Raw genomic sequence first — 12,915 nt, forward strand, 5'->3', positions numbered from 1 at the left:
ATGAGCTGCCACGCACCATCAAGTTTGTCAGGAATTGAAATCCAAAGAGGGGTTCAAGTAAATTCCAGCAGCCAAGAGTGGCTTTTTAAAAGCCTCTAAATGAGCGAACGTCATTAATGCTGTGCTAAAAATGTTCGTTTGTGGGAGAGAAAAAGGCAAGAGGTAGCAGCACCTCCACCTTCAACTGTGGGAATTGTTTACACGCGAGTGCACGGAGAGAGATGCACAGACACACATGTATAAATTAAAACGTGCACATGCACACGCACGCAGGTTGCAAGTTTAGACAGGAGCCGTAGAAAGCTAATTTGCACCACATTGAAATGCATCTCAATTAAAGAGAAACACATCGAGGTGCCAAGGGAGGAGAGAAGAGAGAGATGTGAGAGAACGGGAGGGAAGAACGGGGTGTGAAACAGATAGAGTGTGTGAGAGTAATGGGGGGGTGAGCTCAACTGTGTTTGGCAGAGGAAGAAGAGAGAAAGGGAATGTGTTTTCATCTCCTTCTCTTGGAAAAACATCTCATTTTGGGATGAATCAGATTTAGAAAGGGTGTTAGGAGGTTGAGGCGAAGCTAAAATCCTAACTAACTTCAACCTCGTTATCACCGACTCCTTGGGCAGGTGCCAGTGCACAGGGCTGTCCCTCCTAAAATAGAACGTCTGCTTATATTCACGTATTGTTAAACCCAAGACTGTTCACGGATGACAAACGGGTGTCGGAATGTAAAAAAAAAAAACACAAGTGTTTGGATGAAGTGCGACTGCGTCGGTGTCTTTTGTGTTTTTTGAGAACATTTTCCCAGGTTTGCCAATTCTAAAAAAAAATAGACAAGCGATGAAATACGCGCGTGTGTATGTGCCGCTTATAGTGTGTCTTAGAGAACAAATAACAACTGAGGGGAAGAAAAAAAATGCACATACAATCTGTCATATCTGCTGCAACCATTTTGCACAGATTGTCATGTTCTGAAGATGGTTACTGCCAACCCGCCAGAGACATCTCTCCCTTTATGCACTAGCTGCTTCTTCAAAGAGCATGTTATCCCAAATTTTGCATCTAATTCAATATGTTGATGTCACAAAGACGTTAACGTGAGGATTCTTGAAAATCAACAATCTTTTTTTCCTGACGTAAGATGTTGTAGCTGACTCCTACCTACCATGCAGCAGATCGGTGTCATTAACGTTGACGTCATCAACGCCGCCGTGCTGCCATTTCAGTGCAGCTTTGGATGATATTTTCACCTGACAAAAACCTGTCAGCAGGGTTGAAGTGTGAGATGTGTGATAGCTCGTCCCTCTCGACGAACTGTAACTACCAAGTAAAAAGTGATGATAGGAGACACTCTCCACCGTCTTGCCTTCTGCAAGTTATTGTTTTTTTTTATTTTTATTTTTTTGCTTTAAAGGGTTCATTTTATGCTATTTTTTAAGTCAGCTTTTATAGCTGTATATTATCTGGGATGCCATAATTCAACATCCTCAAAGTCCCACAATTCTATGTCTGTATAAGCAAATTTAGGCCAAAAACAGCTTGTTCAGGATTTAAGCTACATACGTTATGGAAGTCTAAACTAGTGCTTACTGTATGAAGCTGAGTTCACACTTTCACCTGGGGCAGGTGCCTGTGGATGTCAAGCCAGTAAAAAAAAATATTGGATATAGTGCAGCAGACAACTGAAACAATCCTTTGAAAAGGTGATACAAGCACCAAATTCGGCACAAATACTCCTTATACATTAGTCTTTTGAAAAAAGCAATTGGCCACTTGAAGTTTCAATCGGCAGCCAGGTAGGGGCAAATAAAGAATTACATAGTGGTTAAAATAAAAATGCTCCAGTCATGTTAAAAACTATACCACATTATTTATCAGATCATAAAGATTCCAAAAAGGTATCGTTTGGACTATCTGTGACTGAATGTTATGGAGTTATGGGGTAAAAACAGCAAGAATGGTAACAAAGGTCAATTTCAGTTTGTACAGGGGTAAAAGGTTAAAGTTGCTCTAATTTTGGTAAAAAGTGGTGCAAATTGTTGTTTGAGCCGATAGGATTAATAAATGGAATAGTTTTGATTGTGTTGAATTCTTGGTCTGCAAAGTAAAGGTCAAACAATGTTGACGTCCATTGGATTCTATAACATATGACATATGTTACCCTGTAATAGGATAACTAAGCATGACACATGTGCCCTATCAACTTATCCAATAATTTGCATACCTTTTTTTTTTTTTTTTTTTACCAAAGTTAAAGCAACTTTAACTTTTGACCCCTGTACAAACTGAAACTGACCGTTGTCACCATTTTTGCTGTTTTTACCCCATAACTCTATAACATTCAGTCACTTAGTCCAAACTATACCTTTTTGGAATCTTTGTGATTTGACAACAAATGTGATATAGTTTTTATAGTTTATAGTTTTTATAGTTTATAGATATGATTTGAGCATCTTTTAATTTTGACCTCTGTGTAATTGTTCAATTGACCCCTACCTGGCTGCAGATTGAGAATTCAAGTGGCCAGTCTGTTTATCAAAAGAGTAATGTCCAAGGAGTATTTGTGCCAGATTTGGTGCTTCAGTCGCCATTTACAGGATTCCTCTGTAAATATTCTGTTATCTGCACCACCATCTTTTGCAAATAACTGCCACAATTTTTGATGTGTTTGCATTTATTTTTAATTATATATATATATATATATATATATATATATATATATATATATATATATATATATATATATATATATATTAGGGGTGGGCAAACATAAAAAATCTTAATCGCATTAACTCAATGACTTTCTGTGATTAATCATGATTAATCGCATGGTATATGTGAAACCCAAAAATGAATTCAAAAGCCGCTTAAAAGCACAGTTTTATTTGAAAATGTAAATGAACATTGCATAAATTTGAAATGTAAATTTCAACTGAAACACACTAATGAACTCAAATATAAAACCACTGGCAGGTCATTTGTTATCCTGTTTCATATCAAAATAACAATATTCATGTCCATGACTAAATGTACTAAAACAAATATGTCACAATTGTACACATACCACAATTTGATATGTGTACAATTGTGATGTATTTGTTTTAGTATATTTACATTTTGTTGTGATTTGGCACTTTATAAGCCGATTAAATTGAATTGAAATTGAACATTTTATTGAGTCTTAAAGTAAATAAATATGAATTTGGTCACTGGATCCTTAAACTTTGTACATAATGAACTCTACATGGTGAATCCTTGATCTCTGGACATAAATAAGAATAAACAAAATCTGTAGTTTTTGTCAAAAGCATTTCCTTTCAGACATTGGCATGAATGTGTTTCCATATATCTGAGCTGAGCTTACAGCTGCTGTGCTTCACTTCAGGATGTAATTTGAAAAGAAAATACAACACGTTTCATTTTGGGAGGAAAAAAAAAACGTTTTAGTCGATTGCAGTTTCTTGTCTGTATTACATTTGGAAAGAGGTGTCATTTTATTCATTTTGAAGTTATTAATTCCGACCGGACTCTGTCTCAGCCGCGCAGCGTTTCGAGCTGTGTGAACGGAACGGAGGACGATTCTCGTTTCTTGACAGCAACAAGACAAGAGTCCCAGTTAGTGACTTTAATCCACACAAAAGTGACTGACGATATTTTAATGGCTTTGCGAGGGGTTAAGAAGCGGCTTGCCGTTTCTGAAGAGCAGTGAATCAAAGAACCAACGAGCTACTGGATCGAAGCATTGCTTCAATGGTTCATGGTTTCAAAGTGGAGCCGCGCTGCAGAAATAGTTTATTACAGACCAAACCCTGAATATCCGACTTTATTTGTACGTCTGTATGACTCTGAAACTCGGAAAAATCCGTATAATTTACGGACTATAGGTTGACATGAAAACCACCGAAAAGCTGTGTTCACAGCGGGGACACGTTCGGCTATTCGAGATTATTCACGATTTTTTTTTTTACCGATGACGAACGATGCATAAAAAAAAATTTGACCGATCCAAACCGGTCTGGATCCGGGCCTGATCCTGTAGAACGTTGTACCGAAAATGTCCATTCAAAAGTTCGGCGTCTTTCTGCATTTTGTTTTGTTGTGAATTGCATAGCCTGTACTTTTCTCGATCCTCGTGTCATTGTGTGAACTCAGCTATCAGCAGGAAGCAGCAGCATAAGCTCGCCCCTGACTGACGCTTTCAAAATAAAAGGCAACAAGCAACAGTCATAAAAGGCTAAAAAAAAAAACAACAACAAAAAAAAAACGCAGCGTTAAGGGGAGGAACAAAATTGTCGGCAATAATGACCTCAATAATTAACGCAACGTTAGCGCGTTAACGTTGCCCAGCCCTAATATATATATATATATATATATATATATATATATATATATATATATATATAAGTAAAAATTGATTATTGTAAATGGAATCCAGCCGACTTATAACTCTACCTTAGGTAAGTGATGTGGATAACTGGATAATTTTCTTTGTATTTAAACTGAATATATTTCTATGTGATCCTTCAAACTTTCAGTTGCCTCATCATCCAGGCAAAGGCTATGGCATATTTATGATTCTGAAGCATTCAGCAGTTAGCCAGTAGACAGGATGACCTGCTGTTTCAATGCCCAAAATGTTGTGGTATGAACAGAAAGCATATATTCAGTAACTTCCTCCAATTCCTTAAACAAGATGGCGGGTCGAGATACTTGGGCTGGTTCAGCGAATGCCAATATCTGCTCTCATTTTTTTTTTTTATCTCTAAGGGCACAAGAATGAATGAATGAATTTATTTATTTGGCATAGTTTTTATGACTCTCTTTTCAGAAAGCTTGCACGAGCACCAGTAAAATCTTAATCTTCATGGTATGTACAGTTGTATGCAAAAGTTTGGGCACCCCTGATAATTTTCATGATTTTCCTTTGTGGTTCCATCATACTGTGTGGCTGTGTGGCCAGTGCAGGTACTGTGAATCTTGTTAAAGTTGAGGGTCACATGGATTCCAGTCAATATCAGAAGATTCTTGAGAACAATGTTCATGAATCAGTGACAAAGTTGAAGTTGCGCCGGGGCTGGATCTTTCAACAAGACAACAAACCTAAACACTGCTCAAAATCTACTAAGGCATTCATGCAGAGGAACAAGTACAATGTTCTGGAATGACCATCTTAGTCCCCAGACCTGAATATTATTGAAAATCTGTGGTGTGATTTTAAGTGGGCAGTCCATGCTCAGAAACCAACAAACCTCAGATGTTTGGTAAAGAAGAATGGTCCAAAATACCTTCAACCAGAATCCAGACTCTCATTGGAAGCTATAGGAAGCATTTAGAAGCTGTTATTTCTGCAAAAGGAGGATCTACTAAATATTGTATTTTTTTTCTGTTGAGGTGCCCAAATGTATGCACCTAATTTTGTTTAAAGAATTATTGCACACTTTCTGTAAATCATATACACTTCATTTCACTTCTCAAATATCAGTGTGTTTGTCTGCTATATGATATATTTAAGTTAAATTGCTGATCCAAACAACCAGTGATTTATAAAGGAAAATCATGGAAACCATCAGGGGTGCCCAAACTTTTACATACAACTGTATAAATTGTACAGGCACTTTTAAATAACTTTTATAGGAAGAATATTAGCCTGTTACCACTACTGGCTTTTGAAAAGCTTTAGAATGCGGTTACTGTATACTGTGTTAAGTTAGCTGGAAGTACAATATTCATCATATTCAAGCTAATGAAGTCAGAGAATGAAAACATCTGCAGCCTAGCTATTTTTTTTAGCTCACTAAGTAGCTATACTTTTAAAGGTGAGTAACTAGCAGTTTCTAAAGCTGTTGAGGTTCGACTGATTTACGTTTGAATCCTTTATTGAAGAAAATATATGTAACACCTTCTAAAAATCAAACCGTTCTTAGCATCTGGAGTGTACACAACCATAATGATTGTGACATCATATGCTGTACTTGGGCTTGATAGAACCTACCCGAGCTGCTGACGTGGAACTCCTACTGAAAGGCTTGTGTCATTTGAATATTTTTTTTATGACTGTGAGGTTGGAAATGCTTTAGAAGCATTAAAAAAATTGCTGATTATTGAAAGTGTCCAGCTAGCCTAAACTCGTAGCACATTATTTCTGTGCCTGTGCTGTCACCTATGAGTTGGACCACTGTAGATTCTGACAGGAAGTACAGCACACCCTCAACTTTTAACCGCCAATTTATGTTTGTGTTGCCTCAGTCACGAGCAGTGTCCATTTGTGGATAAGTCAGTGGTTTTGTTTGGCCAGTCTGTCACATAGCCTTGTAGCCCTAGCTAAGCTAAAATAAGCAGTGGCCTTATTTTATAATGCTGGTGACAGTCGTGTCAAAGCCCCAAAAAACATCTGTGTATTGCTGAAGGCTCTGACAGCAAAATATATAAATATATAAGCTAAAAGAAAAACTGCTTACATGGGTGTTCCTCTTCCTCCAATACTTTGAGTTAGCATAATCCCCCTCTCCCTCTCCTCCCTTCTCTCAATCTCTTTTCTTTTTGTTCACTTGTTCTTTCTTTGCATACACATGGATGAGCAGAGCTGCCAAACTGCTCAGACACACATATTCAGGATTGTGCCTCACAATGAAGAGCCAACAGTATAAAACATACACTGAAAACATCCAGGACTACAGCGTCTTATCCATCAAGTCGTTGCAAAAAACTATGCTTACGTGAGGCTCACGAGCTCGGTTTTCTTCTCCCACTTAAATAAGTTAAATGCGCCAGTCATGAGTTGACCAAATTTAACTTTTGAACTTTGTTAGTCTGATATAGGCCTTGAGGCTCACTGGTGCCTGAACTTATCCCCCGGATCCTTCATGTGAAGCGGATCAGGGTCTACTACTTCCCATCAAAGGTTACTTTCCCATCCAAGGCTGATACCTATTTACAGCTGACTGGACTGGATCAATGCAGATGAAGTGTCTTGTCCAAGGACACGGACAGGTAAATTGACAGAGAAAGGAACATAGGTCCACATATTGGAAGCCCAACTCCTTATCCCACTGGTCTACATTACACTTAAATAAGAATAAATGTGGCTGTCATGAGTTGACCAAAGTGTCAGTGCATCTGTACACTTTATGACTGACTGTATTGGTCTTATAAGTCCAAAACAGTTCGGAAGTTTACATTGAAACAGTTTGTGTTTGTTTTAATATGTTTCCAAAATACTTGCTTTCCACTCCCTTATTTACCATATCAAACCTCCTATGTACTATTGTTTTTCTAGTGCCAGCTTTACTTTTCAGTCGAGAACTCTCACTGCTGCAGGATTGGCTGCCAAAAACAAACAGCATGGCTACCCAAAATACCATCTGTAATCCAGAAAGGCAAACAAAGACCACATCTCTTGGATTACAAACCTATGCCAACCAAAGGAGAAGATCGGTCAGAGTTTTGACTTTTAACCCCCATCAGGTCTTTGTGATGTCGTAAGGGAAGAATGTTAAAGTAATAAATGAAATAATATAATGTTAAATAAATAAAAAGTAAATAGTTTGAGACAGATCCAGATTGCTACCAATAAAAAAAATCCATCCATTTCTTTTACATGTCCTGCCTTCCGATGGAATGACAAACTGACAGCTGTAAAACTCATTAAGTAACAAAACTAACTTCAATATGCACAGCATAATCTGTAAAAAAAAAAACAAAAGGTTTAAAACAGGTTTTTCTTACTGTAATGGACAACAGACACTAAAAAAATTGTTGGATTTAAGCACATGATGAGAATTTGTCCACAAAACTTAAATCATATTTAAGTCATGTTTCCTTTCTTTCAGTACAAATTTTCAGTTGCGAAACATGATGCAAACAAATTAAGTTGTAATTATGTGTCTTTTAAAGTTGTTGGGAATATAAGTTACAATTCTACAAAATGTGCATTAAACCACTAGAAAAATCTAAAAATAAATAAAAGTTTTAAACATTAAGCATGTACAGACATCAATTTAGAACTGTCGCTGTAGACCTATGGGTTACACCGATTTGTCAAGTTAACAACAAGCGTGAGACCACAGATTAAATTTCAGTCACTTTAGCGATCCTTAAAAAAAGTTTGCACACTTTGTGTAGTTTTACATACTCATGATCGTACGAACCAGAAACTCTGTCTCGCCGAGATGTTAACGAGAATGGGTATAAAATTACAATCAGCCCTTATTAGTCAGAATCCAAAGTATGTTGACAGACGAATCTGCTATTGATGCAGCATCCTCTAGTACGTCATAAAAAAGTGGAAACCCCCTTTTGGTTATGTTCTTTATTTGTCATGCATTTCACATGATGACAAACTTATTCATGTTTCTATCCAGTCTCAAATGATCACGTCGTCCGTGATGATGTAGTTGTGCATCCGGTGAACGTGTAGAATTGTGGGATTCACTTTGTTGTGTCGGAGCGGTTGAGATATTCCAAAGTGTGGGCTCATTTTAGGAAGGAAAATCAAACTTTGGCTGAAACTGCGGCATGCAGCGGGTTTGTGAGCACAGCACCAAAGTTAAGCTAATGTTACGTTGCTCATACTGTGAGCAAAGCTAACATTTCAGGCTGTGTATGGTTGATTAGATTGCACAATAGTGATGTGAATAACCAAAACAAGAACTCTTCCACTTCCCTTCCTCATGCTAATAATAAAGGGCTATCATTTGGCTAAGATAATCACAACCGCAATGTGTTAAAACACTATTTCCAAACTAACATTAGCTAGCTGAATTTGATTCCTGTCTATGCTACCTATATGTTCTTGCACAAGACACTTCATCTACATTGTTCCGGTTGGCCCAGCTTTAAATGGGTGACAGGCTTGGCTGGGGAAGTAACCTGACATTGAGTGGCGTCACGTCTCCTTCAAATTACATTGTCATAAAAACTGGCAACAATGGCTCTTATCTCCTATAAAGGACTTCTTCTACTTCTTTAAATAATGACACTCAAGCAGCTACTTGGGGGAGCTTGCTTCTTCTCTACAGGCCACGGCTTTAAATTATGGGGAGTAGTATCAAACCTACCTCAGAAGGAATTCTAATAAACAAGGAAATTGTTAGCAAATTCCTTTCTTCACCCCACAATGAAGAAAGATGGTTTTAAATACTTTTCCTACCTAGAACAATGGCGGAATCAAACCATTTACCAAACAAGTGTACACCAAGATATATCCGCCGACATATTCCAGATAGGATTCAACCTACCATACCTGGTTCTCAAGACCTGCACCTAAGTGGCTCTACTCTACTATTTTCTACTCTCCTATTTTACTCTTCCTTTTTAGATATTTAGATATACCTTTGTATACTGGCATAGTTACACCTTAGAATTGGAATATAATATATAAGATATACCTTACTGAATTTTCATGTGTCTAATCTCAGCTAGTCCATCACTGCAGTAGGTACCACACACCTACAACCCAATATCCCAACAGTGGAGGTTGCTTGCAGTACCCAGAAGAAGAAATGTGTCAGCATTGATAAACAGTAAACGGTTCGCCGCCTTTACATCTAATACAGATCCTCAAAGTGCTTTGCAATGATGCCTCACATTCACCCATTTACACCCACACCCACAGTGTGCGTGTGCTGCCATGCAGGGTGCTCAACTGCACATCGGAAGCAACTTGAGGATTAAGGACCCCAAGTTTCCCCCTGGGAGTTTAGTGAATTCCTATGTGACGGGTAACTGCACCGAGGATCCGCTAGTCTTCTTGAGTCTGCCATTTTGACCCCAAGGCATGTCTAGTGCAATACCAAGAGGAAGGTCTGGGGATAAAAGCACACCAAGTTAATTTTCCTTGTGCATCTGGAGAGTTGCATCCAGTAGGACATCCGGTGTAAACCTTGTACCAAGTCAACATCTGGATCCATGCTGACTTTCTATGGAGACCTCAAGCAAAAAAGCCAAAAGAAACTCATAAAATCCAATCAATACTCATCTGTACTGTCTTTCAAAGCCTTATACAGCCCGTGGGTCACCAGTTTGAGACCCCTGCTTTCTGGCCTTTTAACCTGCCCTCTCTTACACCTCTTATGAACCTCTAAGCAGCCCTCTGTTGTGACAGATTACTTGTCATTACTTTATGTAGGGCCTAGATTAGTGCAAATGGTGGCACATAACCAGATCATCAGCTCTGGACAGCAAGTGTGGTTATGTGGGAGGTGAGATGCAAACGGATGGCGTGTGGGAGAGTAATGTTTTATGTTGGAGGAAGTGTGACATCTCCATTATAGACAAGCTTAATTGATAAACAGGACAATAAATGCAGCAAATGGCCCCATAGATTTGTGCCGAACAGCGCAGCCAGCAGGCCTGTGGGGTGCTACAGACACAGACAGTAATAACACAGCATTTAGAAGAGAAGGTCGGATAAACGGCAAATAAAATGCCTTTTTTGGTTAAAATAGGTAGAAGCAGCGCTTCCCTGAGGGATCCTTCAAATGTTTCTTTCTCCTCACACTTCTTATTTCACTTCATCTCTCCCACACTCCGCCTGCATTCACACTCTTTCCAGCCTCCGTGAGAAGAATACTGACTGATAATTGTCACAAATTCAAATACACGCGTGATACGCGTGAACTTCGCGGTCGCGGGCGAATAAACTGAAGGCGGGCTGCGCGAAAACAACAACAATAATAAAAAACCGCAAACCTTTTCAGCGTCCGGCGTGCGTAAAACGACGCGTAAAATCCATGCAAAATGAAAGAAAAAAAGGAAACAAAAAAAAGTGAAGGAGCTGTTTCAGATGAAAATCCGAAGATGCACATTGTAGGGTTCTTTGTACTGATTGATTTTGGTCAGTGTTCTCACCAGAATATCCGGATCAAAGCTCGGTGTGCGGAGAATCCCGAGGAGTTTCCTCCGTCTTTCTTCAACCCAAGTTGGAGTCAGCGATCAGACGCGCGCCCACAGTCCGAATGAACTGGAAGAGAGAGGAAAAAAAAGGTGAGATCACATCAGAGAAAGGACACGGCAGCCTCACGTCCCGGAGATCCAGGTCACTTCCACCCCACACACCCCCCTTTAAAAACCAAAAAAGTACCACATTAATTAGAGACGCTTTAGTTGGGAAAGCTGTACCTCTAATGTGCGTTCACCACAGGGAGCGAGGAGACGGGACAAGGCAGCGGCTGTCAGAACTGACTTCAAACTGATGCTGACGATGCGCACAGAGATAAGCTCCGGAGGAGAGAGAAGGAGGGAGGGAGAGAGAGAGAGAGAGAGAGAGAGAGAGAGAGAGAGAGAGAGAGAGAGAGAGAGAGTGGAGTGGAGGGGAGGGGGGGGGGGGATGGGGCCAGTGATCAGACTACGAAGTGAATTTACAATCTTATAAAAGTTATTCAAGTAGGTCAAGCTATGAAACTACCTATGGTCAGGGTTTCAACCTGTCGGCCCGGGGGCTGGATGAAGCCCGTGAGCCAGACGTTTACGGCCTTTTTATATGATTCAGTACAGCATGCATGATAACCTGCACCTGAAATTAAAAAGGTACGTTTATATGAAAAGGACAACAATAAATCATTATCAACACTCTGATGAGAAATTGTGCAAATGTGACAGGAAAAAGTGTAACTAAGGTTATGTTCACATTAAAATTTGGAATTTGCTGAATCTTTTTTTTTTTTGCCTTTATATGAGATGTCTGAATCAGTCCAGTCTCACTTGTTTTTGTGATACCATCATGAAATTTGTCACATTAAGTCACAATTTTTAACCCTAATGTCAACCCTGACCCCAACACCCCCCTCCCCCACCTCAAATTTTGTGATGCCATCATGAAAATGTAACATTTCATAATGGTATCGTAAACTAACAGATTAAATTGGCGTGAGATTGGGTTGATACCAAATGCCCCCCCTCCCCACGCACACACACACACACACACACGCACACACACACACACACACACACACCAAAAAATAAATAAATAAATAAATAAAAATCAGATTTGTGTTCCTTGACTGCATTTTTCCCTCAAAATTCTACTCACAACACAGCATAATTTTTTATTTTTAATTTTTGCAAATTTATTAAAATAGAACAAAAACCAAACCAAAACAAACAAACAAACAAATCACATGTACATAAGTATTCACACCCTTTGCTCAATACTTTGTTAAAAGCACCTTTGGCAGCAATTACAGCCTCAAGTCTTCTTGAATATGATGCCACTTTGGTGCACATATCTTTGGGCATTTTTGGCCATTCTTCTTTACAGGAAGATAACCACAAACACAGGTTGGATGGAGTGTGTCGGAGCAGGTTTTCATCCAGGATGTCTCTGTACATTGCTGTGTTCATCTTTCCCTCAATACTGATCAGTCTCCCAGTTCCTGCAGCTGATAAACATCCCCACAGCATGATGCTGCCACCACCATGCTTCACTGTAGGAATGGTGCCTAGTTTCCTCCAGACATGACACCTGGCATTCACGCCAAAGAATTCAATCTTTGTCTTATCAGACGAGAGAATTTTGTTTCTCATGGTCTGAGAGTCCTTCAGGTGCCTTTTGGCAAACTCCAGGTGAGGTGCCTTGTGCCTTTTACTAAGGAGTGGCTTCCAACATCCTACAATGTGGATGTGGTGAACAGAGTACCTATTACCTCAGTAGGAATGTTTCAGAAGCAGCAGATTCCAGAATGTTAATTTCTGTTACATATGTCACAAAGCTCTGAGTTGAATCATTTTAGGCCTAAATTCTGTCAAAAGTGGGATATTTTCCATTTGCACATACACAGAAATGCCAGATGTTGAAGATACATAACATAAAACCCAAAGTACATTTTACTGAAAAAAAAAAAAAAAATCCAGAAGACGACAAAATTGCAGATAGTTATATCAACAGCCATTCCAACTTCACTTGAAATTATCTTGCCAAGT

The 12,915-nt window shown here is 39.0% G+C and overlaps 1 protein-coding gene across 20 annotated transcripts in view; it reads right to left on the minus strand.

The window, feature by feature from the left end:
* The window catches only part of LOC117527150 (receptor-type tyrosine-protein phosphatase delta-like), a 527,875-nt gene extending 516,647 nt beyond the window's left edge, over window positions 1-11,228 (minus strand). For all 20 annotated transcript variants that reach the window (XM_034189362.1, XM_034189358.1, XM_034189350.1 and 17 more), the window contains exons 1-2: window positions 11,116-11,228; window positions 10,846-10,957 (exon numbers count right to left, since the gene is read on the minus strand). The gene's annotated coding sequence lies outside the window, so the exon portion shown is untranslated. The remainder of the gene's footprint in view (window positions 1-10,845; window positions 10,958-11,115) is intronic.
* Window positions 11,229-12,915: the final 1,687 nt, after the last annotated feature.

The sequence above is a fragment of the Thalassophryne amazonica genome, chromosome 15, assembly GCF_902500255.1.
Source record: "Thalassophryne amazonica chromosome 15, fThaAma1.1, whole genome shotgun sequence".
NCBI classification, from domain to species: domain Eukaryota; kingdom Metazoa; phylum Chordata; class Actinopteri; order Batrachoidiformes; family Batrachoididae; genus Thalassophryne; species Thalassophryne amazonica.